The sequence below is a fragment of the Mustela putorius genome, unplaced genomic scaffold, assembly GCF_011764305.1.
Source record: "Mustela putorius furo isolate JIRA1106 unplaced genomic scaffold, ASM1176430v1.1 tig00003850_pilon_pilon_pilon, whole genome shotgun sequence".
Classification (NCBI taxonomy): Eukaryota; Metazoa; Chordata; class Mammalia; order Carnivora; family Mustelidae; genus Mustela; species Mustela putorius.
The window spans coordinates 11,628,775-11,656,362 of NW_025422002.1; the positions used below are offsets into that span (position 1 = coordinate 11,628,775).

At 41.0% G+C, this 27,588-nt stretch overlaps 1 protein-coding gene and 1 long non-coding RNA gene across 4 annotated transcripts in view; one reads left to right on the forward strand and one right to left on the reverse strand.

Moving 5' to 3' along the window:
* Window positions 1–27,588, forward strand: part of ATG7 (autophagy related 7) — a 243,773-nt gene that overhangs the window by 143,286 nt on the left and 72,899 nt on the right. The gene's annotated exons all lie outside the window — the stretch shown is intronic.
* LOC123387234 lies at window positions 304–27,553 on the reverse strand. 2 transcript variants are annotated; one of them, XR_006601557.1, is made up of 3 exons: window positions 27,436–27,553; window positions 26,877–26,947; window positions 304–903 (listed from the first exon to the last, which is right to left on the reverse strand). It is a non-coding gene; the product is annotated as an uncharacterized LOC123387234 (long non-coding RNA). The 2 variants fall into 2 exon arrangements; XR_006601556.1 differs by lacking the exon at window positions 304–903 and adding an exon at window positions 23,106–23,528.

The following is a 27,588-nucleotide window of genomic DNA, read 5'->3' on the forward strand; positions in this document are numbered from 1 at the left end:
TATTATTCTGGATCCTGTAGGGCTACACTGCGGCAGCCACAGGCCACATGTAGTTCTTTAAATTTAAGTTAATGAAAATTAAAATAATAAAAACTCCAGTTCCTAAATCACACCATCCACAAGGCAAGTGTTCAATGCTCCTTTCCTGGACAGTGCAGATACAGAACATTTCTATCATTGCAGAGAGTTTTATTGGACGGCGCTGCTGTAGAGAATACAAACATAGATAAGACTCGGACCATAATTCCAGGAAGCTGGATTTTTGCAGATGTTTGTTATGAAATGATCAATAGTGATCAATAGCACAATGTATAGAAAAATAGTCGGGCTTACTGAAAGAAGTGATTTATGAAGGGTCAGCTTTATTTCTCTCATGTATGATTAATGTATAAACAGTAATTATAGTAGTGTAATAAAAAAAATTACCACGTGGAGCCACACATTATACAGAGTGAGGTGTGCATGAACATTCTTTCATGCAAGAGGAACTAACATTTCCTAGACCTGGAAACTGAAGATAATTAAAATGCCTTGTTGACTTTTGGAGGCTTTTCAGGAAATAAGTCATTAATTTTTAAGTGGAATGTCTCTCAAGTAGTAAAGTCCTAAAATTTCTCACAGAATTCATTCCTTCCCTTTACCCAGTAAGACTTGTACATGCCAAACAATAATGATGGTGATACAAAAAATAGCCTGGTCCAGAAAAATCAGTTTCTGGCAAGTGGCTCCAAGACACCCAGTGATCCTCTTCTGCCCTTTGATGTCCCACATCCAGCTCTTCATCGCAGGTGAAGGGTAGGGTGTCGGAAACAGATCCTGACTTCAGCAGGACTCATTTTGAAGAGGAGTGGAAGCAGCCTCCCAGCAGCTCCTTGCTCTAGTGTCCTCTATTTCTCCTAACAGCTGTAGGAGAGGCAGACAGAGAGGTGATTAGCATGCTGCTCCTTGTTGACCTGGAAGCAGCAACACTCATAAGGCTGAATGGATTCTGCCTTCACCAGGCCTGTCATCCACCCCTCTGATTCACTCATGCTGACAACAACTATATTTTCTTTTTTCAAGATTTATGTATTTCAGAGAGAGCAGGGGGGAGGAGCAGAGGGAGAGAGAATTTTAAGCAGACTCGCAACACAGGACTCAGTCTCACAACCCTGATTTCAGGACCTGAGCCAAAACCAAGTGTTAGACGCTCAACCGACTATGTCACCCAGGTGCCGCACAACTATGTTTTCAGCCTCATGTCCCCAGTCCTGCCCCCCCCTCCACTGAAGGCTTCCACCTTAACAAGTCTAGAGCACCCCTGTCCTTTGGCTTGTACTGTGTTGCTATCCATCCACCCCACCTCCAGTTAAGGATTTCTCCTCAAAATGTAAATACCTCTTTTCAAACCATCTAAGCCAGAAAACTCTTTATCCCTCCTTTGAACCTCTATAGTGTTGTGTGTGCTTTTGTGTTTTTTTTGTAACAGCTTTATTGAGATCTAATTCACATATCCTGCAATACACCCTTTTAAAATACACAGTTTAATGTTTTTTTTTAATATGTTCAGAGTAACACAACCATCGCCATGGCCTGTTTAGAATATTTTCATTGCCCCAAAAAGAAACCCAGTACTCCAGTCCTCATTTCCTCCCTCCCTAGGCAGTGACTTATCTACTTTCTGTGTCTATAGATTTGCCTTTTCTGGACAAGTCCTATCAATGGATTCCTATAGCAGCTGGTCTTTTGTGACTGTCTTCTTCTACTTAGCATAATGTTTTTAAGAGCCATTCGTGTTGTACCGTGTGTCAGCACATCATTCCTTTTTTTTTTTTTATTAAAGAATTTATTTATTTGACAGAGAGTGAGAGAAGGAGAGAGAGCACAAGTTGGGGGAGCAGCAGAGGGAGAGGGGGAAGCAGGCTCCCTGCTGAGCAGGCAGCCCGATGCAGGACTCAATCCCAGGATCCTGAGATCATCACCTGAACCGAAGGCAGAGGCTTAACCCACTGAGCCACCCAGGTGCCCCAGCACATCATTCCTTTTTAAGATCAGGTACTATTCCTTTATATGGATAGATCCCATTTTGTTGAGCCATTTTGATGTGCATTCAGGTTGTTTCCATTTGGGGGCTATTATGAACAATGCTTCTGTGACCATTTGTGTGTAAGTTATGTGAGCAAACATTTTCACTTCTCTTGGGTAGATACCTAGGAGTAAAATTTCTAGGTGTTATGGTAATTCTGTGTTTTGGACCTTTTGTGGGGAGCAACATTATTTATTCTGATACTTAAATCCCATGGTATTTAGTTATCATTACTACATCTTGTCTTACTTAGGAAATGTAAACATTTGAGGGAAGGGGAAAAGCCTTGTTTTTTCTTTATATTCTACCCAATACCAGCCATCATGTCTACCTAACAAAAGAACACCATTACTGTTAGGACAGGAATATGTAATGGAAAGTGGAGACCTGTGGCATTCTCTTCCTTGTTTAAGCCTAATTTATGTCACCCTTAGTGCTACATCTGTATTTCTTTTTTTTTTTTAAGATTTTATTTATTTGACAGAGAGAGATCACAAGTAGGCAGAGAGAGAGAGGAGGAAGCAGGCTCCCTCCTGAGCAGAGAGCCGGATGTGGGACTCGATCCCAGGACCCCGAGATCATGACCTGAGCCGAAGGCAGCGGCTTAACCCACTGAGCCACCCAGGTGCCCTACATCTGTATTTCTAAAGTCTTTGGTCTCCCTGAGGCCCAGCAGTTGGAGGTGAATTACCTGAAGATGCAGATGATCAGTGTACAACAGTCTGCACATTCTGAGGGAGATGTACTTTGGGGCACAAAGAAAGGGCACCTTCGAACCTGTCTCCTTGCAGACAGCACTGTGTTCTGTTCTCCACTCAGCTTTTGTGGGGTAATAACATACCTCCAGGAAGCAAGGCTTCTCAAGGCCTTTATTCATCTATCACTGATAATTAAAATGTTTAAAGACATTATAAAAGCCATTAAAAGGAAAAGACCTCTTCCTGTTTCCCCAACCCCCCATCAGACCCCAAGAAAACTGCTCTAACAAAGGACAGAAAAGATGCCAGGCTTATAGAACAGAGGCCCTGCATCTGTCTTCGAGTTCACCTTGAAAGGGAGGAGATCAGAAGTATTTTTTCCCAAACTCTTGGGGGCAGGAAGAACCATACTAGGTGGCACTGTCGGTAACTGGTTCTTTCCTCAGTTGGTGAAATCGCTAGATGTGAAAAGCAGCTGCTCTGGGGCAAGGGGTGTGACTGACTCTGCAGCAGCAGATGGCAACCATGGGTGATGGCAGACAGAAGATGGAGGGCTGTGCTGCCCAGGCTGAAAGGGAATGTTGTAGTGAAAGAGGAATGCCTCTTATTGGGACATAACTGGTCTTTCGTGAGCCTTTATCAAGGGTTCTTAAGGTACCCAAGAGAATTGAACTCCATCCAGAACTTAAGTCAATGCTAAATAAGAGTTTACATTCTTTTGCTCTTTTGCATGGGGGGACTAGGGTTCTAGTACCTACCATAAGGACTTCCAGTTGCTTAGCATCTAATAACTATGTAGTAACAATACTAGTGCCGAGATGACAGATAAATTTGGTTGCCTCTCTTATCGCTTGCTCATGGTCACATGGAGGGGGTCTCTTGAAAGGATTTTTTAGGCCAATTTCAAGCTTAGCTGGAAAGATGGTCATATATTGAATTAGTGATGTCTGTTATGAACACCTAAGAGATGAAGAAGTAGCACTTGTGTTGAATAGTTGTCCAAGACCTTGAGCTCCTCGACAACAAGGACAGTCTAGTCTCTGGACCTGGCGTGGAATAAGACAGCAGTAGGTATGTATTGATTGAATGAATGAACTGATTTCCTAGTTTGGGAATTGGCCCATAACTCTAAGTTAATGACTCATGTTGAATGCCTTTAACAGTTAATCAATGTTTTTTCAACAGAAATATTTCCCAGAGAACTTTGATTTTTGTGGAACTTTTGCCTTAGTGTTTTCAAAACAGCTCTCCATTTTGCTACAGCAAAATAATACATTTTAAGAGTTTCCATTTAGGGTGCCTAGGTGACTCGGTTGTTAAGCATCTGCCTTTGGCTCAGGTCATGATCCTGGGGTCCTGGGATCAAGCCCCACAGCAGGCTCCCTGCTCAGGAGGAAGCCTGCTTCTCTCTTTCCCACTTCCTCTGTGCCTGTGTTCACTCTCTCTGTCTCCCTCTGTCAAATAAATAAAATATTTAAAAAAAAAAGAAAGAAAGAAAAATAGTTTCCATTTATAACTGACTACTCAAAGCAGATTTCCTCATTTTCTGTTTTAGTGGTCTAGAGAGGCATCTTGGTATTTTAGAAGGAAAACTAGCTTAGAATTCAGATTTGGGTCTTACTAACATCTTATTAACACACTTGGTGATCATAAGCAAATCACTTCTCTACTCTGGATCTCCATGCTCTCCAAAAATATTTATTAGAAAATTGAAGACAGTAAACTCTTTGATTCTGTGAATCAGGATAAAAGATGAAAAAGAGTATGGGTTTCAACAAGATAATCTTTCTCTTACAGCCTAGCTAATTGCTTCTCTGACTTCAGCTTCATTTTCTGTCCTAAAAGTTGTGATCTCAGGGTAAAGAGGAGGAATGACATGTTTAATGATGATCACTTACAGTAAAGCGTCAACATAATGAAAGCCTTTTCTGATATCTCTGCAGAGTGTTACATGAGGTTTGCCCCATATTTCAATATGATTATGGTATGCATGATACATAAAAATATAATGTATCATCTTAGACACATGTCTTGGCTGACATTCATCAAGAATCTGACAAATATTTTTATATTTATGTACATCCTGCCTGGTTCAGAAAAAAAAGATATAAGAAAGTTATCCTCAATACCATAGAAATAATTAAGCCTAAAAATCTTTAGAATGAGAACGGACAAGAGCCAAGTTGTTTTTTGTGGGTTTTTTTTTTAAGTTATTATTTTAGAAAACTTAAAGAAAGGCTCCTGAAGTTGAGGAAGGAAAGGAAAGGAAAATGCGAGCACAGTTTGTCATCCTGCCATGCTTGTTCTAATAGCCTCTTATCAAAGCAATAGCTATCAGTTAATAAAGAAACCACTGAATCATGAATAAGAGAGCCAGTGTAGACCAAACCTTATACTGATTGGTTGGTAGCCTATAGCCAGGCCACATATAATAATAGCTGCTGGTGCTTACTCTTAATGTGCTTATGTGCCAGACACTCTTCTAAGTACCTTACCTATATTGATACATGAAATCCTTACAATAGTGAGGCCATGTGAGTTAGGAACAGTGCTTTGAGCTCTGTGATCATAACCACTGTACTATACTGCCTCTCACATCTCTGAAATCACACAGAGATTTAATTCACCACCAGTTACGCAGATCAGCATCTCAGCTCTGAACCACCTCAGGGCAGAATGTTTCATTTATAGCAGCAATAACCAGTTTACAAAGTAGGTGGCTGTGGCGCTTCATAACAGGGTGGATCAGTCCTTTGCTGTCTGAGTTAGTGGGTTCTTTTCACGTTGTTTTAAGATGGCATTTTGAATTCCAGAGAACAGTGTAGCATTGCTTTGCACATCTCCTTGTTGGTGTGAAGAACATCATACATCAGCCATGTGTCCTCTCGTCCCAAGATGTCTTTAATCTACATCAGGGATGCGAAACCAGCCCGCTCCAGCAGGAGAGGTGTCTGCATGGTAAACTATATTGAAAAGGGTTCACAAGCCTGGTTCAGATGTCATGAGAGAGAGGTTCATGGCTGAGTAGTAACATCTGCCTTGGACAATCATAAGTCCATATCTTTGCTGTCCATAATCTAGTTCAGGATGAAACTGCATGATTTCAGAGGTTACTTTTCTTTTAAGAGGATAACAGGATGTTGTGATCCACATAATTCATTAATTCATCCTACAAAAATTTATTGAATTCCTGCTTTGTACAAGACAGTAGAAAAATGAATAAGTCAAAGTCTCTGTCTCCACAAATTTTATTGCAACCAGAGACCTATAAATTGTAACGATTTTTATACAGTGAGATAATAAGCATTCTTAGAAAATGCTGTGGCAGCACAAAGAAAAGAGCTGCTGTCTATGCCTGGGAAGAACAGACAGGCTTCACAGAGAGGGTGCCAGTTAGTTCAAACCTGAACTCAGTCCATGTGTATGAAGCCATTAAGGGAGAGTGTTTTGGCAGCCACCTGGCATAACCATCTCCCATTGTTTTTGTAGCTATCCTGTTCACAATACATACACCACTACCATTATTATGGCATTTTTTTTTTTTGAGTGTCAAAACAGTTACACACCCAGGAAGAGAGGATGAAATTGATCCACCATGTTGGATCAATATTTTACAAGTTTGGCTGTATGATCTTTGGGTAAGATGAAGCCAGGGAAACAGGGAGCCAGTCCTGGACAGGTGAAATAGGACACTGAAAGGGAAAATCAGAAATGCCAGGGATGAGACAACATTGATATTTCCCCCAGGCCAGTTCTGTGTCCATTGGGGAACACATTCTCTGTAGACATATGAAAACTATAGCAGGGGTTAGGGTCAGAAATGGCTTCAGAAGGGCTGACAATCTTTGTATTTAGAAAGGGTGTTACCTTAATCCAGTTAAGAATTTCTACAACATACTCTCTCTTAAGAAGTCACATGGCTTTCTTTTTTCCCTTCTCACTGCCCAATGAAGACAGGTATCTAAGATCCCCATTTGCCGGTGAGGAAATTTGAATTCGTCCTGTGAAAGTGCGCAGTGAATTGAGCAAAGACTCACAAGCAAGTGCTTACTCTCTCTTACCCCTACATTTATTTGCCTTTACATTTAATGCTTAAAATGAGGAGAGTTGTCCCTGGTAGTTTTAAGAAAATAATAAAGCTTTATATTATATTTAATCATCAAGAACAAAGATTAAAACCAAGAAGACACTTTGGAGATAATCTTATCCTATCTTATTCTAAGATGTGGAACCTGAATCTAGGGAATTGCTCTGGACCTTGAGAGGTCCAGTCATTAAAACCTACTCAGGGGCACCTGTATAGCTCAGTTGGTTGAGCATCCAACTCTTGATTTTAGCTCAGGTCATGATCTCAGGGTTGTGGGGTTAAGCACCACATCCGGCTCCATGCTTAGGACAGAATCCGCTTGGGATTCTCTCTCTCTCCCCACTCTCCTTCTTCCCCCCTCTCCCATCCCTCAAACAAACAAACACACACACATCTTTAAAAGTAAAATAAAATCTACTCAGTCATCATGGTTTCTGTTTGTAACTGGAGACCAGTGCCTCTAAGAGTGGTTTAAGAGGGCGCCTAGGGGACTTAGTCAGTTAAGTGTCTGCCTTCAGCTCAGGTAATGATCCCAGGGTCCTGGGATCAAGTCCCCACATCCAGCTCCCTGCTCAGTGGGGAATCTTCTTCTCCCTTGCCCTCTGCCCCTCCTCCCCACTCTTGCTCCCTTTCTCTCAAATAAATAATAAAAATAAATGAAATGCATCTTTAAAAAAATTATTTTTAAAAAAGCTGTTTAAGAGCCCCTGCTTATCCCATTGGGACTTAATTTAAGGACTTCTGCTGGGTACCTGCTCTCAGTTTGCATTTGGGTTCAGAGGAGCCTTCCTGTCGCCATTTGTAAGAGCCCCGGCTCTTCCCATAGATTGCTATCCATTTATCAGACTCCCACCATTTCTGTAACAACAGCTCACTTCAGCTTGCAGGGGAAAAAAAAAAAATCACCCTTTGCAAGTCAAAAAAGACTCAGAGTGCTGACCAAAAGCATAAGAGGTCTCCCTTCAAGGTATTAGATACTAGTTGTGCTGTCCTTATCTGCTTCTGGCTGGGCTACCTTTCAGGGAGGCATCTCTTTCTTGCCCTGTATGAAAGGTTGCAAGAAGTGGACAGTGCCTCCAATAATCTGATGTTTCCCTAAATCCCCTAAACCTCTGGCCTCGTTAAACTGATTGTTTTACTGCCTGTAGCAGCAATTGGGAGTTTTTTCCACCCCAGATGTGGAAGGTTCTTATGGCTCCTCCTCCCACCTCGTCTTACACTTTTCTGCATTTAGACTTGCTTCCTTTCAGCTCTCCATTCCTGGTACTGTTTCTAAATTATTCAGGACTCTGTTGGTTTCAAGTGAAATAGACCCAACTTGAATTACCAGAGGCAAACAGAAACAATGGAGCATTGCACACAACTGAAAGAGAGGTTAATCAGGCACACCTTGGGAAAAGCTGCAGTTCAGGAATAACAGGAACAGGGGTTGTCCCTGCAGACAGGCCTCTTCTGCAAGACAGGAAACATGGCTGCTGGCAGCTCCACAGCCTCCTAATTTATAGCTGCATCATCTGACATGAACCGGCCTCTCGGGTCCCTGACTAAAAACCCAGGGCCCAGCTTAGGTCTGTTGCTCATTCTGGGACCAGTCAAGTTGGGCCAGAGAGGCAGAGTCTGTAAAGGAGCATGGTTAGCAGTCCCCATCAGAAAATGTTTGCCATTACTAGAAACCCCAAGGGTGCTGGGCATTCAAAACTAACGGTGTCCAGGGGTGTCTGGATAGCTCAGACCTTTGAGTGTCTGCCTTCAGCTCGGGGCATGACACCAGGGTCCCAGGATCAAGCTCCGGGTTCCTTGCTCAGCTCCCTCTCCCTCTGCCTGCCACTCCCCCTGCTTGTGTTCTCTCTGTCAAAGAAATAAATAAAATCTTTCTAAATAAATAAATAAAGGAGTCAAACTAGCCTGAGAGCCCATCCTAACTGAAAGCAGGTTGACAAACAAGAGGCATAATGTGCTTTTTAAAATTATTATACATTTGGGGCTCCTGAGTGGCTTAGTTGGCTAAACATCCAACTCTTGGTTTTGACTCAGGTGATCTTAGGTTTGTGAAATCGAGTCCCATGTTGGGCTCACACTCAGCATAGAGTCTGCTTGAAATTCTCTCTTTCTCCCTCTGCCTCTTTTCTGCTTGTACACACAAGTGCACACTTTCTAGCTTGCTCTCTCAAATAAATAAATAAATAAATAAATAAATAAAATCTCTGAAAAAGTATTATATAGTCAGTACAGCTTTGCTAATTGACTTTCCCTTTATAGACTCTCTAATTAACTACACTCTCTTGTTAAAGCATTATCTCATACCCACAGAGGCTGGATGCCCCCAGCTACTAGGCTGGTTTCTAGAACCCCTGCACATTTCTACTCCCACCAGTGGAGGGGTATGCTTTCCATAGCCTGGGAAAGCCAGATGGACTTGTAATTATACCATTTAATTAAATACTCCCTGAGTGAAAAACAATGTTAAGAAGAAAGTTATTGCTCTGAAAATCAAGTTTAATTCAGAAAGTTTTGGTGACAGCCAGAAGCTAGAAGCGATGGCTCTTCTGTAGTGGGGGAGAGGGCTTTGAACTTTTTATTCCAGAAGAGGTTCTAGATCCTAGTTCCCTATATTAAAGTTCTAGCTGTGTAACCTTGGGCAGTAGTAGTAGCAGTATCTTGAGACTTAGACCTTCATTGTAGAATGGAAATAATAACAACTTTGTTGGGGGAACTTTAAGGGTTAAACAACTTATTTCTGTTAAAGAATTTAATAAATTTATCTTAATAACAATTAGAAGTGCTTAACCATAGAGAAAAATCATTTACTTATCAAAGAAATCCATGAAAACCTAAATAATTTTTCTTTTTTTAACCTTGATAAAATATTAATTTTAATAATTTATGTTTTAACCTTTATATATAGAATTATATATACAGAATTACATTAGCTACAGATAAAAATGTCTTACTTCTTTCTTTCTCATTTTTTATATATTTTTTTTATTTTAAAATTTTTTATTAACATATAATGTATTATTTGCCCCAGGAGTACAGGTCTGTGAATCACCAGGTTTACACACTTCACCGCATTCAATATAGCACATACCCTCCCCAATGTCTGTAACCCAGCCACACTCTCCATACCCTCCTCCCCCCGGCAACCCTCAGGTTGCTTTGTGAGATTAAGAGTCTCTTATGGTTTGTCTCCCTCCTGATCCCATCTTGTTTCATTTTTTCCTTCCGTACCCCAAAGCCTCCACTTTGCCTTTCAAATTCCTCATATCAGAGAGATCATATGATAATTGTCTTTCTCTGATTGACTTATTTTGCTCAGTGTAATACCCTTTAGTTACATCCATGTCATTGCAAATGGCAAGATTTCATTTTTTTGATGGCTGCATAGTATTCCATTGTGTGTATGTATGTATGTAAGTATAGACACACACACACACACACCATATCTTCTTTATCCATTCATCTGTTGATGAACATCTAGGTTCTTTCCATAGTTTGGCTATTGTGGACATTGCTGCTATAAACATTTGGATGCATGTGCCCCTTTGGATCACTACATTTGTATCTTTAGGGTAAATACCCAGTAGTGCGATTGCTGGGTCATAGGGTAGCTCTATTTTCAACTTTTTGAGGAACCTCCATACTATTTTCCAGAGTGGCTGCACCAGCTTGCATCTCCACCAACAGGGTAGGAGGGTTCCCTTTCTCTGCATCCTCACCAGCATCTGTCATTTCCTGACTTGTTAATTTTAGCCATTCTGACTGGTGTGAGGTGGGATCTCACTGTGGTTTTGATTTGTATCTCCCTGATGCCAAGTGATATGGAGCACTTTTTCATGTGTCTGTTGGTCATCTGGATGTCTCTTTGCAGAAATGTCTGTTCATGTCCTCTGCCCATTTCTTGATTGGATTATTTGTTCTTTGGGTGTTGAGTTTGCTAAGTTCTTTATGAATTTTGGATACTAGCCCTTTATCTGATATGTTATTTGCAAATATCTTCTCCCATTCTGTCAGTTGTCTTTTGGTTTCATTGTCTGTTTCCCTTGCTGTGCAAAAGCTTTTGATCTTGATGAAGTCCCAATAGTTCATTTTTGCCCTTGATTCCCTTGCCTTTGGCAATGTTTCTAGGAAGAAGTTGCTGCAGCTGAGGTTGAAGAAGTTGCTGCCTGTGTTCTTCTCAAGGATTTTGGTGGATTCCTTTCTCACATTGAGGTCTTTCATCCATTTGGAGTCTATTTTTGTGTGTGGTGTAAGGAAATGGTCCAGTTTCATTTTTCTGCATGTGGCTGTCCAATTTCCCCAACACCATTTGTTGAAGAGACTGTCTTTTTTCCATTGGACATTCTTTCTGCTTTGTCAAAGATTAGTTGACCATAGAGTTGAGGGTCTATTTCTGGTCTCTCTATTCTGTTCCATTGATCTATGTGTCTGTTTTTGTGCCAGTACCATATTGTCATGATGATGACAGCTTTGTAATAGAGCTTGAAGTCTGGAATTGTGATGCCACCAACTTTGGCTTTCTTTTTCAACATTCCTCTGTCTATTCGAGGTCTTTTCTGGTTCCATATAAATTTTAGAATTATTTGTTCCATTTCTTTGAAAAAAATTGATGGTATTTTGATAGGGATTGCATTAAACATGTAGATTGCTTTAGGTGGCATAGACATTTTCACAGTATTTGTTCTTCCAATCCATGAGCATGGAACATTTTTCCATTTTTTTGTATCTTCCTCAATTTCTTTCATGAGTACTTTATAGTTTTCTGAGTACAGATTCTTTGCCTCTTTGGTTAGGTTTATTGCTAGGTATCTTATGGTTTTGGGTGCAATTGTAAATGGGATCGACTCCTTAATTTCTCTTTCTTCTGTCTTGGTGGTGGTGTATAAAAATGCAACTGATTTCTGTGCATTGATTTTTTTATCCTGACATTTTACTGAATTCCTGTACAAGTTCTAGCAGATTTGGAGTGGAGTCTTTTGGGCTTTCCACATAAAGTATCATATCCTCTGCAAAGGGTGATAGTTTGACTTCTTCTTTGCTGATTTGGATGCCTTTAATTTCTTTCTGTTGTCTGATTGCTGAGGCTAGGACTTCTAGTACTATGTTGGAATGCACTGGTGATAATGGACATCCCTGATGTGTTCCTGACCTTAGTGGAAAAGCTCTCAGTTTTTCTGCAATGAGAATGATATTTGCTGTGGGTTTTTCATAGATGGCTTTGATGATATTGAGGTATGTACCCTCTATCTCTACACTTTGAAGAGGTTTGATCAAGAATGGATGCTGTACTTTGTCAAATGCTTTTTCAGCATCTATTGAGAGTATCATATGGTTCTTGTCCTTTCTTTTATTAATGTATTATATCACATTGATTGATTTGTGCCTTGCAGCCCTGGAATAAATCCCAAGTGGTCGTGGTGAATAATCCTTTTAATGTACTGTTGGATCCTATTGGCTAGTATTTTGGTGAGAATTTTCACATCTGTCTTCATCAAGAATTTTGGTCTGTAATTCTTCTTTTTGATGGGGCTTTGTCTGGTTTGGGGATCAAGGTAATGCTGGCTTCGTAAAATGAGTTTGGAAGTTTTCCTTCCATTTCTATTTTTTGGAACATTTTTAGGAGAATAGCTTTTAATTCTTTTTTACATGTTTGATAGAACTCCCCTGGGAAGCCGTCTGGCCGTGGGCTTTTGTTTGTTGGGATATTTTTGATGACTGCTTCAGTCTCCTTACTGGTTATGGGTCTGTTCAGATATTCTATTTCTTCCTGGTTCAGTTTTTGTAGTTTATATGTCTCTAAGAATGCATCCATTTCTTCCAGATTGTCAAATTTGCTGGTGTAACTTTCTCATAATATTTCTCATAATATTGTCTCATAATAATTGTTTATATTTCTTTGATGTTGGTTGTGATCTCACCTCTTTCATCCATGTTTATTAATTTGCGTCTTTTCTCTTTTCTTTTTGATAAGTCTGGCCAGGGACTTATCAATCTTATTAATTCTTTCAAAGAGCTAGCTCCTAGTTTCATTGATTCGTTCTGCTGGTTTTTTGGGGTTTTTTGTTTGTTTGGTTTGGTTTGGGTTTTTTTGTGTTTTTGGGGGGCGGGGTTCTGTTTCATTGATTTCTGCTCTGATCTTTATTATTTCTTCTGCTGGGATTAGGCTTTCTTTGCTGTTCTTTCTCCAGCCCCTTTAGGTGTAGGGTTAGGTTATGTACTTGAGACCTTTCTTGTTTCTTGAGAAAGGCTTGTATCGCTATATACTTTCCTCGCAGGACTACCTTTTCTGTGTCCCACTGATTTTGAACAGTTGTGTTTTCATTATCATTTATTTCCATGAACTTTTTCAGTTATTCTTTAATTTCCTGGTTGACCCATTCATTTTTTAGTAGGATGCTGTTTAGCCTCCATGTATTTGAGTTCTTTCCAACTTTCCTCTTGTGATTGAGCTCTAGCTTCAGAGCATTGTGGTTTGAAAATACACAGGGAATGATCCCAGTCTTTTTGTACCAGTTGAGACTTGATTTGTGACCCAGGATGTGATCTACTCTGGTGAATGTTGCATGTGCACTAGGGAAGAATGTGTATTCTGCTGCTTTGGGATGGAATGTTCTGAATAGATCTGTGACGTCCATCTGGTCCAATGTATCATTTAAGGCCTTTATTTCCTTGTTGATCTTTTGCATGGATGATCTGTGATATGGAGAGATATCACTCCATTTCAGCAAGGGGGCTGTTAAAGTCCCATACTACTATTGTATTATTGTTGATGAGTTTCTTTGATTTTGTTATTAATTAGTTTATATAGTTTGCTGCTCCCATGTTAGGGGCATAGATATTTAAAATTGTTAGATCTTCTTTTTGGACAGACCCTTTGAGTATGATGTAGTGTCCTTCTCATCTCTTATATAGTCTTTGGCTTAAAATCTAATTGATCTGATACAAGGATTGCCACCCCAGCTTTCTTCTGATGTCCATTAGCATGGTACATTGTTTTCCACCCCCTCACTTTAAATCTGGAGGTGTCTTTGGGTCTAAAATGAGTTTCTGATAGACAGCATATTGATAGGTTTTGTTTTGTTATCCATTCTGATACTCTGTGTCTTTTGATTGGGACATTTAGCCCATTTACATTCAGAGTAACTATTGAAAGATAAGAATTTAGTGTCATTGTATTGTCTGTAAGGTGACTGTTACTGTATATTGTCTCTGTTCCTTTCTGGTTTACTAGTTTAAGGCTCTCTCTTTGCTCAGAGGACCCCTTTCAATATTTCCTGTACAACTAGTTTGGTGTTTACAAATTCTTTTTATTTGTCCTAGAAGCTTTTTATCTCCTTCTATTTTCAATGATATCCTAGTTGAATATCATATTCTTGGGTGCATGTTTTTCTCATTTAGTGCTCTGAATATATCATACCAGTTCTTTCTGGCCTGCCAGGTCTCTGTGGATAAGTCTGCTGACAATCTAATATTCTTACCACTGTAGGTTACAGACTCCTTGTCCCAAGCTGCTTTCAGGATTTTCTTTTTGTCAGTAAGACTTGTAAGTTTTACTATTAGATGACGGGGTATGGACCTATTTTTATTGATTTTGAGGGGCACTCTTTGTGCCTCCTGGATTTTGACGCTTGTTCCCTTTGCCATATTAGGGAAATTCTCTACAATAATTTGCTCCAATATACCTTCTGTCCCCCTCTCTCTTTCTTCTTCTTCTGAAATCCCAATTATTCTAATATTGTTTCATCTTTTTTTAAAAAAATATTTTATTTATTTATTTGACAGAGAGAGATATCACAGTAGGCAGAGAGGCAGGTAGAGAAAGAGAGGAGGAAGCAGGCTCCCCACTGAGCAGAGAGCCCAATGCTGGGCTCAATCCAGGACCCTGGGATCATGACCCGAGCCGAAGGCAGAGGCTTTAACCCACTGAGCAACACAGGCGCCCCATATTGTTTCATCTTATGGTATCACTTATCTCTCGAATTCTCCCCTTGTGGTCCAGTAGTTGCTTGTCTTCTGCTCAGCTTCTTTATTCTCCATTATTTGGTCTTCTATATCACTAATTCTTTCTTGTGCCTCATTTATCCTAGCAGTAAGAGCCTCCATTTTTTATTACACCTCATTAATAGCTTTTTTTATTTCAGCTTGGTTAGGTTTAAGTTCTTTCATTTCTCCAGAAAGGGCTTTTATTTCTCCAGACAGGGTTTCTTTAATATTTTCCATGCCTTTTTCAAGCCCAGCTAGCACCTTGAGAATTGTCATTTTGAACTCTAGATCTGACATATTACCAACGACCATATTGATTAGATCCCTAGCCTTCGGTACTGCCTCTTGTCCTTTTTTGTGTGTGTGTGGTGAGTTTTTCCACCTTGTCATTTTATCCAGATAAGAATATATGAATGAGAAAATAAAATACTAAAAGGGTGGCAAAGACCCCAGAAAAATGTATGCTAACCAAATCAGAGGAGATCCCAAATTGGGGGGAGAAGAAAAGGGGTAAAAAGAAATTTTTTAAAATGTTAAAAAATTAAAAATCAGAGGAGACCCTAAATTGGGGGGAGAAAAAAAGGGGTAAAAAGAAATTTTTTAAAATGTTAAAAAATTAAAATTTAATTTAATTTAAAAAGTAAAATTAAAATTAAAAATGTTAAAAAAAAATTAGACTGGTGAATAGAACAGAGCCACCCACTTGATTTTGAGTGTATTTTGGTCTCTTAGAAGAAATTACATCCCAAAATTTTAAAGAAAGAAAAACTTAAATATATACAAAAATAAGGGTAAACATGATGAAGGGATGGAATATGACTGTAAAGATGAAATTTTTTTAAAAAATTCTAAAAAAGGAATTGATAAGTTGGTTGGAAAAAAGAAAGAAAAAGAAAAGTGGAGAGAATTTGCTCAGGCTGGAGACTAGAACAAACCCTGTGGTAGATTTAGGGTATATTTTGATGTATGGGAAGAAATTGTATCCAAAAATTTTTTAGAAGAAAAAACCCTATATGTATACAAAAAATAAAGTTAGATACAATGAAGGATAAAATATGACTATAATAATGAAGGTTTAAAAAGATTTTTTTAAGAAAGTTATTAAGATAAAATAGTTAAAAAACATTACAGAGGAAAGGGGGAAAGTTTTTAAAATTAGAATAAGAAAGAAATAAAATTTAACAAATTTAATTAACTTTGCAAGTCTATGGAGTCTTGGTGAGAAAGCCATGAATTCCATGCTTTGGTTTCCCCTACTCTGGAATTCCACTGTTCTCCTTGATCAGTGAGCTTGGTCTTGGCTGGATGTTCTTGATCTTCTAGGGGAGGGGCCTGTTGCAGTGATTCTCAAATGTCTTTGCCGGAGGTGGAATTGCACCATGCTTGCCAGGGACCAGGCTAAGTAATCTGCTCCAGTTTGCTCTCAGGAGCTTTTGTTCCCTGAATGCTTTCCGTAGAGCTCTGGAGGACAGGAATGAAAATGGTGGCCTCCCAATCTCTAGCCTGGAGGAGCCAAGAGCTCGGGTCCCCACTCCCCAGTGTGCCCTCGGAGAAAAGAGGTCAATCACTCCCATCTCCCTGGTTTCCAGCCACCCTCCAAGCTCACCTGGCCTGTGACCGAGTGTTTGTGTCTCTGGCACACAGCCCCATTTGGAATCTCCAAAGCCAGCAGATTCCTGCTCTTCCAGCAGAGGAAGATGGGTCTCCCGAATCTGCCACTTGGTGGTGGGGGGGGGGTGTCCCTGCTCAAAGAGCAGTGGTACCACTGTGCCATGGATCACAGTTTAAGGAAACCCTGAGCTGAGAGCCCACTGCTCAGCTCCGTTTCTGTAGTCAGCTTTCCTGCTCTGATACCTGCGAGCTCTGCTACACTCAAGACACTTGTGACCCCGCAGGACCTGAGATCACACTGTCCTTGTGAGGGCTCCACCCCACTTAGCCTCTGGAGCAATGTCCCTCAGTGGAGCAGACTTCTAAAAGTTTGGATTTTGTGCTCTGCTGCTCCACTGCTTGCTGGGAGCTGGCCCTTCCCACCACGGTCTATCTTCCCGTCCCTTCAGATTCACTTCTCCACATGTCCTACTTTTCAGAAAGTGGTCGATTTTCTGTTTCTAGAATTGCTGCTCTTCTCTTTGATCCCCTGTTGGGTCTGTAGGTGTTCAGAATGGTTTGATAACTATCTAGCTGATCTCTTGCAACCAGATGTCATCTCAGTCTACTCCTCCCCCATCTTGACTCTCCCCTAAACCTAAACAATTTTTCTAATGTAAAAGGACACCTCCAGAAAGTTCTATAAACCCAATTTATTAGGATGAGTCGATAGTACATCCTCCTTCCCAAGTATGTTTGGCTTCTTTCGTAAGGAAAAAAAAAAAAATTAAAGTCAGGGGGAACAAACTTTAAAAGTGGAAGAGATGATTGGAAAGTCTCTGGGTAGCTTTAAGGAGTCTTTGAGTTGCAGCAGAACCCATGCTGGCTCTGTTCATAATTTTGCTTTCTGAACTAGTATTCTAGAACCTGGTACATTCTTCTCATTTGTGTCTTTCACAGAGGGCAGTACAATTTAGTTCTAAGTGTATTTCGGGCATCTGGATTCTAGTCAGCATTTCTGGCACCGTTTTAGAACCTAAAGTCTGCGGCTTATTCCTAATGTGGAAAATGGAATAATCCCCCAGGCACAAGAAGAAGAACTCCAACATTCGGGCTGCTGTTACTATAGCGAGACAGTGCTACAGACATCACAAGACTTGTTATACAAGGAAACATGATTACAACGGATTAGAGAAACTTGCTAGAGCCTTGAAGGATTTATTGCTTTTTGAATTTTGAATGAGACATAAATATGTTTTTCCCCCTCTTAATTTTGGACCCCATATGGAGAAGGTGAGAAAATTCTTCAGCCGATTCTAGAATGCTTAGCTGCTAAAGATTGGTTGGGTATTGTGTCCAAGTCATATTGCAAAGGGCATGAATGCTTGCTTGGCAGAGATGCAAAACAGTCACTCCTTTCTGTCTGCACTGCCAAGTTAGTTACTGCCTTGTCTCCCAGTGGGAGAAAAATGTAGCTCCTTGGGGAGTCTTCTGGAAGGCAGCATGGTGTAATGGAAAAAGCAATGCACTCAGAGGCACAAGGCCTGGATTGCAGCTTCCACACTTCTAAGCTCTGTGATTTTCAACAGGTTACTTAAACTCTTTTATCAAAGTATAGGGACAGTAATTCCCCTCTCAGAGGATGGCATTAAGGATTAAAGTATGTTAAATATCGTGTAGAAAATCTCAGATGTTAGTTGCATTAGCATCAAAATGGCAACTGTAGTATACTCCTTTGAGTTCATAGATCTCAGAGTTTTGCTGATATCCTGGAAAGGGAGTTTTAAAAATAAGGATGGGGGCGCCTGGGTGGCTCAGTTGGTTGGGCAACTGCCTTCAGCTCGGGTCACGGTCCCGGAGTCCTGGGATCGAGTCCCGCATCGGGCTCCCAACTCCATGGGGAGTCTGCTTCTCTCTCTGACCTTCTCGCCTCTCATGCTCTCTCTCGCTGTCTCTCTCTCAAATAAATAAATACAATCTTTAAAAAAATAAATAAATAAAAATAAAAATAAAAATAAGGATGGTTTGTCACCTTCTGTGTTCTCGAGATTCTTTGGTTTCTCTGGAAGCTGAAGCAATATAATGGGTTAGTGGTTAGGAATAGCTTTGGAATCAGACACATCTAAGTTTAAATTCACTACTTGCTCACTGTGAAGCATTGGACAATCCACGTGACTTCTGTTATCCTCAGTTTCCTCATCTATGAAATGGATATAAAAACAGTCCCTCAGCCATTCTTTATCCCTTTCCCCTGTTTTATTCTCTATATGGCACTTAATCACTATCTGAAATTAGCCATTTTTGTTTATTTCCTGTCTCCCTCTCCAGCCCCCATTCAAATAGAATTCCCACAAGGGCAAAGTCTTTCTATGTGTTCTTTACCACTTTACATGTCTTGCCTAAGATAGTGACTCGTGGTACTTTGTTATCCTTTTCACCTTTGACTCCTGGTTGTTATTGTTATTGTTATTGTTGTTGTTTTTAATTCTCATGCCAGTATCATGGCTAAATTTATATACAGTAGCTGAGTTAGAGACTGGGCTGCGATGTTTTGCATTTGGAAATACCTGTGTTCTTACAGTTGAGTTTCTGTTTCCTAAAGATGCTTACTCAGCCTTCCATGGCTCAGTTTGACTTGTGACATCAGAAGATTAACAGGCAGAAGTCTGACTCAGGGTCTCAGCTAGGAAAGAACATGACTTTCAGCCCTGCTCACCCTTTGAGGGATGGCTGGACAAGGCTCAAAAAGGTCTTGGATTTCAATTCATCTAGGAAGGTATTTAGCAAATTATTTTTAACCTTTTGGATCTGAGACAGATCACCCAAGGAATCTGCTGTCTGTGCATAAGAGAAGAAGAATAGGAGAACTAGTTGGAGCTGAGGGGAAGAGACCAGGCTTTCTTACTACTTCCCAGGGAAACCTGGTGACTTTAATGTACCTAGCACGTTGGACACCACTAAGATTCCAAGATGCCCCATAACCCTAAGAGTTAGGCACTGCAGACAGATCAGTGTTCAGGCTAAATTTCCCCTCATTCATTAGCCATCTCCCTGTGAGGAAGTGGCATTCATGGCAATGAATTGTGTCCTAGAAAAAACTGAGCCCCAAGAAGAGGAACTCTTGACTCTCCTACCTCTTCTTTCAAGCCCTGTGAACTGGTTCCTCTAAATTCCTGTGGGACCAAGATGGGCCTGCAGGTGGGGCAGGGGTGGTTCCTGTACACCAAAGGTTGCATGTATGTGTGTTTATGGAGGGGAGGTTCAGTGTCATTATACTCTCAAGAGGTATCTTCGGTCTAAAGTAGGTTTGGGACCATTGCCCTCGGTGGCTGAATGTGGTTTTTTAGTGTTTGCAAACTCTGCAACTTTGCCCCTCTGGCACCTAAAGCTCTGTGTGGGTGGCTTGAGGATGGAGATGCTGAAGCAGTGTACAGCTGCCCAATCTTGTTGGATTTTTGCATTATGGCTCTCTCATCTTTCCCTGAGCTTGCGCATTTTCACAAACCATTAAGCCAGGCCCAGTGGTAGCCAAGTCCCAACTTGTCCACGGAGGGTTTAGTTAAAGAGGATTGTAGGAAATTCTATAAACAAGCTATCTCTGTAGGTTTGGCTTTAGGAATAAGATAAAGCCACATCATCAACAGACCTGTTAGTCCCCTGAGTTTCTTTCTTCTGTCACAAAACATTCCCCAGCTTTTAAAGGAGGGGTGACAATAGAATGACATTTTCACTGAGAAGGAGCAGCATGTATACTGCATTTCTGCATCCAAGAGCATGAACATGCATTCCCCTTCTGCCCAGCATCCTCCACTGCAGCCTGACCAGATTGCTATGGACCTTCAGAGTTACTGAGCTTCTGTTAGTCCCTCTGTTCTAACTACCCAGTAAAGTGCTCCTGCCTTGCTCTTAACACAAAAGTCTTTTAACTGTAAGGTCCAGGAGTCCCTAGAAATGAAAAGCTGCTGGTAGGTGTGAGTATCTTTGCCAGTGCAGTGAGCTCATCTTCAGCAGGAGTGTGGCTGCTTTTGTGTAGTGAGTATTTATTATGTGCCAGGCTCTGTACAGCACTCTTGGAAATTTGTCTTATTCAGTCCTCACCCTGAGGTAAATGTCAGTATTCCCATCTTACAGATGTGGAAGTTGAGATTCAGAGAGGTATAGTCACTTATAAACTAATTTTTTTAAATGTAGAGGGCTCCTGGGTGGCTCAGTTGGGTAAGTTTCTGCCTTTGGCTCAGGTCATGATTCCGGCGTCCTGGGATCAAGCCCTTCATCGGGCTCCCTGCTTCTCCTTCTCCTTCAGCCTGCTGCTTCCCCTGCTTGTGCACGCATGTACGTGCACTTTCTCTCTCTCTCTCTGTGAAATAAATAAATAAAGTTTTTTAATAAAAAAAAGTGTAGGGATGCCATAGCATAGAGAACTCCAAGGGTTACCAGCAGATGTGAAGCAAAGGCCCTTCCCTGAAGCTGGGGTGGATGGACATTAGTTTGGAAAAAGAACTTAGGGTGGAGGTAGTGAGATCCAGAGTCTGAGGAAAGTGCAGACATGTATTACCATCTTCCAGTATTACTCTTGTTCTGTCTATGTCATTTAAGATGCAGATAATCATCTTGACCAGCATTCTTCTCAAGTCACCTGTATGGGATTAGCATTCATTGTTCTTCTGAGTTGGAACCACAGATACTTGCCTCCTAGTTTCATGTGGCTTTTCTCCATCAAAGTCCCACAGCCATTTACCATTGACAAGCACAGGCCCCAGTGAATCCCACCTTCAGTCTCTGTCCTCTCCAGTCCTGCCTCCAGCAGCCACCAGGCTTCCCTTTCTGACACAGAGATCTGAGCACGTTACTCAGGATCTTATAGAGGCTGAACTTTGCTTTGGGGTAAGGTCGGCTCCTCAGCATGGCAGTCACAGACAGGTCCTACAGCAGGCTCCAGCATACCTCTCAAGCTTGTTGGTCTTAGCTGCCCTACACTTCTGCCTGTCCCTTGGCACTTATTCGCTCCACCTGGCAAATGCGTGCCCATCCTTTAAGCTTTCATCCTTTCCGAAGGCCCCCCGGTACCTGTCTCACGCTTGTCACACTGGACCACAATTATTTGCTAGCTTCTTGAGAATAAGAATGTGTCTTAATTATCTTTATATCCTCAGTACCTAGCATAATACCTGGCACATGCTCAGCACTTAACTAAGAACACCTTTGAAAGAATGATTGCCTGACTCTGATGGAGAGCTAAGGTGAAGGCTTGGGGACATAATAAATAGAAGGTCCCCTTCTGTTTACAGAAATCTCACAGTGCAGTTGTCTCGTGCATATTCACGTCACATACATATACGTATTTGGACCAATAGAATTGTTAGTGTGAGAAATGTAGGTTTCCCAGCATCTCACATATTCTCTTACTCTTTTTTTTTCTTTTCTTTTTAAGAGAACTCAGAAAAGTACTTCGTGTACTGCTTTTTTAGATACCTCCTTTAGGATTAAACTCTACAGGATTAATTACTGTATCAGTCAGATTCTTTGGGTTGGAAATTAGACACTAACTCAAATTTAAGCAAACGTGAGGATTTATATGTTCAAATAACTGAAAAATTCATGGATAGTTCTAGCCTCAGACACTCCTAGATCTAAGTGTTAAAAAAAATGTCTGTGGTGTCTTCTTCTCTTGCCTGGCTTTTCTCTACACTGCTTCACTGTTCATTCTTAGGAAGGCTCTGGCCTTGGGATAACAAGATGGCACTGGTAGCCCATTGCCAGCCATAGCAACTACCAGGGAAAGCAAGCCTTCTTCCCACTGGTACTAGCTAAGGTCCTGCTTCACTGGTTTCTAGTGACCCAGTTACCGTGGGGGAGAGGGGGCAGGGAGGTAGCTCTGACTAGTCAGAGCTGGAATATGTTCCCATCTCCAGTGGCATTAGGGTAAACAGTCCACCAAAATCACACAACCTGAGAGTCAGGGAGAACTTGGAGAAAATTAGGAAACTGGTGTGGTTATCATAAAGATAATGATACAGCAGGCTGAGCATACAGATATCCTTTTTGGTTACCTTTCCTTTCTTTTTTACTAATATTTCTGATATTTCTCTTATTTCTTAGAGCTAAATGATGTGATAGGCCCGAAGCAGGTGGCTTGTCTTTTCCTTTTTCTTTAAATACCTGCCCCCTGGTATTGTTAAAAATAGTCACCTTATTGCTCTCTTTCACTTACTTTTCACCCTAGCTTCTAAGTGCTGTGTGATACAGGATAGGTGATAGTGCTCTTCAAGTTCAGAAAATGGTGAATTCTGCCTCCACATCCCACGCCTATCTGAAACTGACTGGAGATATATATATATATATACACACGATTTAATAATTTTATATATATATTAAATTTTAATATACTCTTGATTTAACATATATATTAATTATAATTAATTATAATTATATTATATTATTATTAATTATATTATATTATAATTAATATATATATATATTAAATCAAGAGTTTACTTTAGGGGCACCTGGGTGGCTCATTCGGACAAGCAGCCAACTCTTGGTTTCAGCTCAGGTCGTGATCGATCATAGGATTGTGAGATCGAGCCACATGTTGGGCTCTGTGCTGAGCAGGGAGTCTCCTTGAGATTCTCTCCCTCTGCCTTTCCCCCCTCTCGAACGCTCTCTCTAGGATGTGCATATGTGTGCTCTCTTGCTCTCTCGCTCTCTCAAATGAATAAATAAATCTTAAGAAAAAAGTTTATTTTAACTGTTACCCTGGTTCCAGTTGCACAGTATTCTCATTTACCACTACCGCTTTGTTTATAGTACGCCCTAAATTTAGGCATTTATATCTCCTCACCCTTCCGTTGAACCCAGAAACATTTGCCTAAATATCTTTATATATGTTCACCCTTACAACCACTGCCTTTTAAGTTTCATGAACTCCTTGATAAGCACAGGTCACAGTTACGAGCTCTCTCCATGGTCCACCTGCTTTGGCAAGACTGTGGCCAAGGGAAGATTTTTAGCCATGCTCTGGACATCTGTGTCTTGGTTGAATTCAGTGCATTTCAGCTCAGTGGAGGTTTCCTGAATGCCTAGTAAGCAGCAGCCAGTGTGCAGGGCTCTGTGGGGGGAACACAGCATATTCATTTGGTGTCTGCAGTTCAGCCCCTTGTAAGCGCTGGTAGTCAAGACACACAGGGCAAGGTCTCTGTTTTCATGGAACTTCATGCACAACAAACAAAGACCCTTTCAGCTAATGTTGAACACAAAGATGCAAACAAAATGGGATGTTGGGGTAGAGTGAATTGGTGTGGGAGGAGAACAAAATAGAAGTCAGGAGTTAGTTTAGACTAGCAGGTTAGTGCAGGCCTGTCTGAGAAAGCGACTTCTGAGCTGATACCTGAAGGCAGAGAAGGGATCCACACATGTGGGTGTCTGGGGAAAGAGCCTGTGGACAGGGGGAGCATCTTGTGCAAAGACCTATGGTGGGAACAAGCTTGTTCAGTTTCAGAAATGGAAGAAATGTAGTCAGCATGGCGAAAGCACAGTGAATTGTGGGGGTGTGGTCGGAAGTGAGGTTGGAGACAGAGGCAGGGGACAAGTGACCAGAGGCTCTCGTAGGCCATGACAAAGAGCTTGTATTGTGTTTTAAGTAGGAGACTGTCAGAGAGTGATTTGCATATTTTTTAAAGCCTTGGCTGCTATGCGGGGAATGGATCGGGGTGTAAAAAACTAGAAACAAGAATGTTTGGGATGAGTGGCTGAGCAAGAAAATTTATGTCATTTTAATTATCGATGTTATCATACACCTGATGGAGGAATTTGAATTTGGGTTTTCCTCTAGAGGCAATGGTGTGCATCATTAATAGCTTCTGCTTAGTGAACATTTATCAGTGCCAGTCGCATGGCTTTCTGTGCATTTTTCAAGTCTTCTCACACGCAAAAAACCCTATAAGCTGAGTTTAGTGTTCATGTTACCTTTTATAAAGGAAGAAACCAATGGGGAGAGCTAGATGCTGACCACTCCTAGTGAGGAAAGGGAACAGGAGCAGCAGGGAGGCTAGGCACCAAACTCCTGGAAGCGGAGCTGGGAAGCTTGTCAGGACACACACTGGAGTTTGGTGGTGACTTTGAGATGCAAAGAAGAGCTGGTCCTAGGAATGGTGAAGAGCCTGCCCTAGGAGCACACGTCCCAGGGCAGGCTGCACACTGTCAAAGCCTGCGGTCAGTGCCATGGGAGAGCCTTGAATAAAACAGAGGCCGAGGCTGTTCCCCCTGGCATTGTACAGGCTGGTGAAGAGATGCCTCTAACACAGACTAAAAAGTGGGAACTTCTTGAAGGAGAATTTGTTATTTTGTTGATACACTTAACTTACAATGTCAGAAAAAGTCCTGGTGTCTTCATTGAATTCCTACACCTTCTCCTAGGTCAGTTTTAAGTTAGAATGGTCTCAGAAAATCTGTCCTGACCTGTCTGTGCCCTTTACCCCCAAATGAGCAGGTGGGCATTTTTCCCTACCCTCAGTTTATCTGTGCCCTTCGTCTCTGTCTCACTGTCTGCATCCCACCCACCACCCACCCCCGCCAACACACACACATACCAAAACTGGGCTTTCTGGGGCATCTTGAGAGTACCAGGGGAGCCTGTTCTGCCCTTTGTGTTTACCTTGACACAGAAATGATCCCTGGCTGTAATAGGTTTCCCTCAAGCGCTCAGGGTCTTTTCATAGCCTAAGACATCATCGTGACCTTCCGAGGACTGGCTGTTTCTGTGGGCACCTAACAGGGGTCAAGTCTGCCCCGAGGTACTAGGAAAGCTGTTGGAGCCTAATCTTCTCTTACTTATGGTAACTTATTTTGGTTTTCTATGAGTTTCTTTCTTCTTTCTTGAGAGGACTTACTATGTTGCCTTTAGCTTGCACCCAGCATTCATTCTAACAAAATCTGGAGTCTCTGGCGTTTATCGTTGGCCAGGCTCCATATGAGATGGTAGAAAATGGTTGCAGTTCTAGGAATTTCCAGCCTTAATTTGTTAGCCAAATACATCAGCAGGGGCGGTAGCTGTTAGTTGATCTGAGTTTTTTGTGGTGAGATTTTTTTTGTTTTGTTTTTTGTTTCTCCCCCTCCAATGAGAACTACTGTTTGTTAGCACTGAGATCATCAAACCATTTCAGTTTAGGATATTGTGTGAGAATATAATTATATCTCCCAAAGATAAAGGTCTGGCCTAGTTAAATGAGGGCAAAAAATGAATAGGGTCCATAGAGGGGAATGATTACTGGTACCAGGTACGCTGAATGGCAACTCACTTATTTTCAGTGATATTATACAAATCAAATAAAATCCTGTTCCCTTTTATTTTAGCTAAGTATTCTTGTCCAAATAAAAATCAGATGTTTTTCTTCTTTTTCATTTTTTTTTTCCCACACCAAATGGTTACAAACACTTACTTAATATAATTTACTGGAGCTTTTTTTTTTTTTTTAAGAACATTTACATTATTTTCTTTTATGCATGCAGTAACTTTTGATCAAAACATGACTCCACGTTCTTGTTTAATGTTGAGCATCTGGATTAAAGGCTTCTTTTAATCTTAAATACAGATTATGACTCTCTCCCTTTAAGCAAACCACCATAAAACCTTGGCCCTTTTCCAGTTTTCTTCATTAAAGCTCTCTTTATTATAGTGTTTTCGGATGGCAGTCATTAAATGATTGTTATGCACAATGGGCATTTGATTATAATTATTTAACTGGCAATCAACTATTGCAGCAATTTGGTAGTGTAATTAAAAGGGAGCATGTTTGTACCTGCCAGCATCTTTGAGATGTTCAGCTCTGGATTAGGGAAAGAAGCAGAATCTAAACATATGGACAGGCAGAATCAAACACTTCTGTGAATGGAAGCTCTTCTTTTATTCTTCCCCAGTCTGGTTCCTGGCCTCTTTTGTTCCATAAGGTAGATGAAGGATAGTGATGAAATGTGGGTAAGAATTTTTGTGCTACAAATTTCTGAATCAATCAATACATTCAGCAAAGATTGTAAATTTGCTCCATGTGCTGAGAAATGCTTAATGGGTAGAAGTGAACTTAATCTAATTCTGCTTTTTTAAAAACAAACATTTTTCCCCACTCTGATTTGGGCATTTCCGCATTTCTTTCTTGACCTATAAATTGATAAGGAATACAACTAGCAAAATGTTGGCATAAAAGACAGCTGGCATTCACTTATTAACGGAAAGTCATCAATCACTAAAGTTAGTAATACTGTGATTCCCAAGTTAAGATCATCCACAGCATGATTCAAAACCCTTTCCATGTGACAAACATCTAATCCTAACCAACCTTAGCAAAGAGTAAATTTCTTGGTTTATGTTATGTTATTGGAACCGCTAATAAGATTAAAGGGAGAGCTGCAGAAACCAGGGCTCAGGGTTAGAAACTGGGATTCAGTCCCTCTTGAGACTCACCTTCCATTCACCTCTCTGCTGAGCCTGACTGTGCTTGGCTTTGTTCAGAGGACAGGTCTCTAGGCTTCTCCCTGTGGCAGGAAAAATGGCTATTAGTAGCCCCAGATTCTGATCTTCCTTACTGAGCAACTCCGGTGGTAACACGTGTCTTCTTCCATACACTGGCCTCAAGGAAGGGCTCTGATTGGCCCTACTTGGGTCATATTCCACCTCCTGGACTAATTACTGTTGCCAGGGAAATGACCCCATCTGATTGGCCAGGTCTTGATCACACCCCTGTGGGTAGGGTAGGGAAGATGGAGTCTATATCAGAGACTCTATATCATATCAGAGAACTTGATATGTTCCCATAGGTGGGGTTCCCCAGTGACTAAGAAAAACACAATGGTTATTTTAACGAATGAATATGAAAATCTGAAGTATCCAAACCTAAAGAATATTCTCTGCATGTTTTCCCAAAGTGATTCTCATTCTTTTAGAAGTATTTCACCTTTGTAAGACTAAATTATAGAAGAGTCCATCTCGGTTTCAAATGATTGCCTAACCTTACCAACCTTACCTTCTTGAGCCTTTAATAGTGTGCTCTCAGGGGAGGGTCCTAAAGAGATGGAACAGAAATAAAAATGCCTGTTGTGGTGGCCCAGCCACCACAGCTACCTTATTACAGGAGACTAAGGATCCAGGGTTCCATACAGCACAGTTTTCAACTATG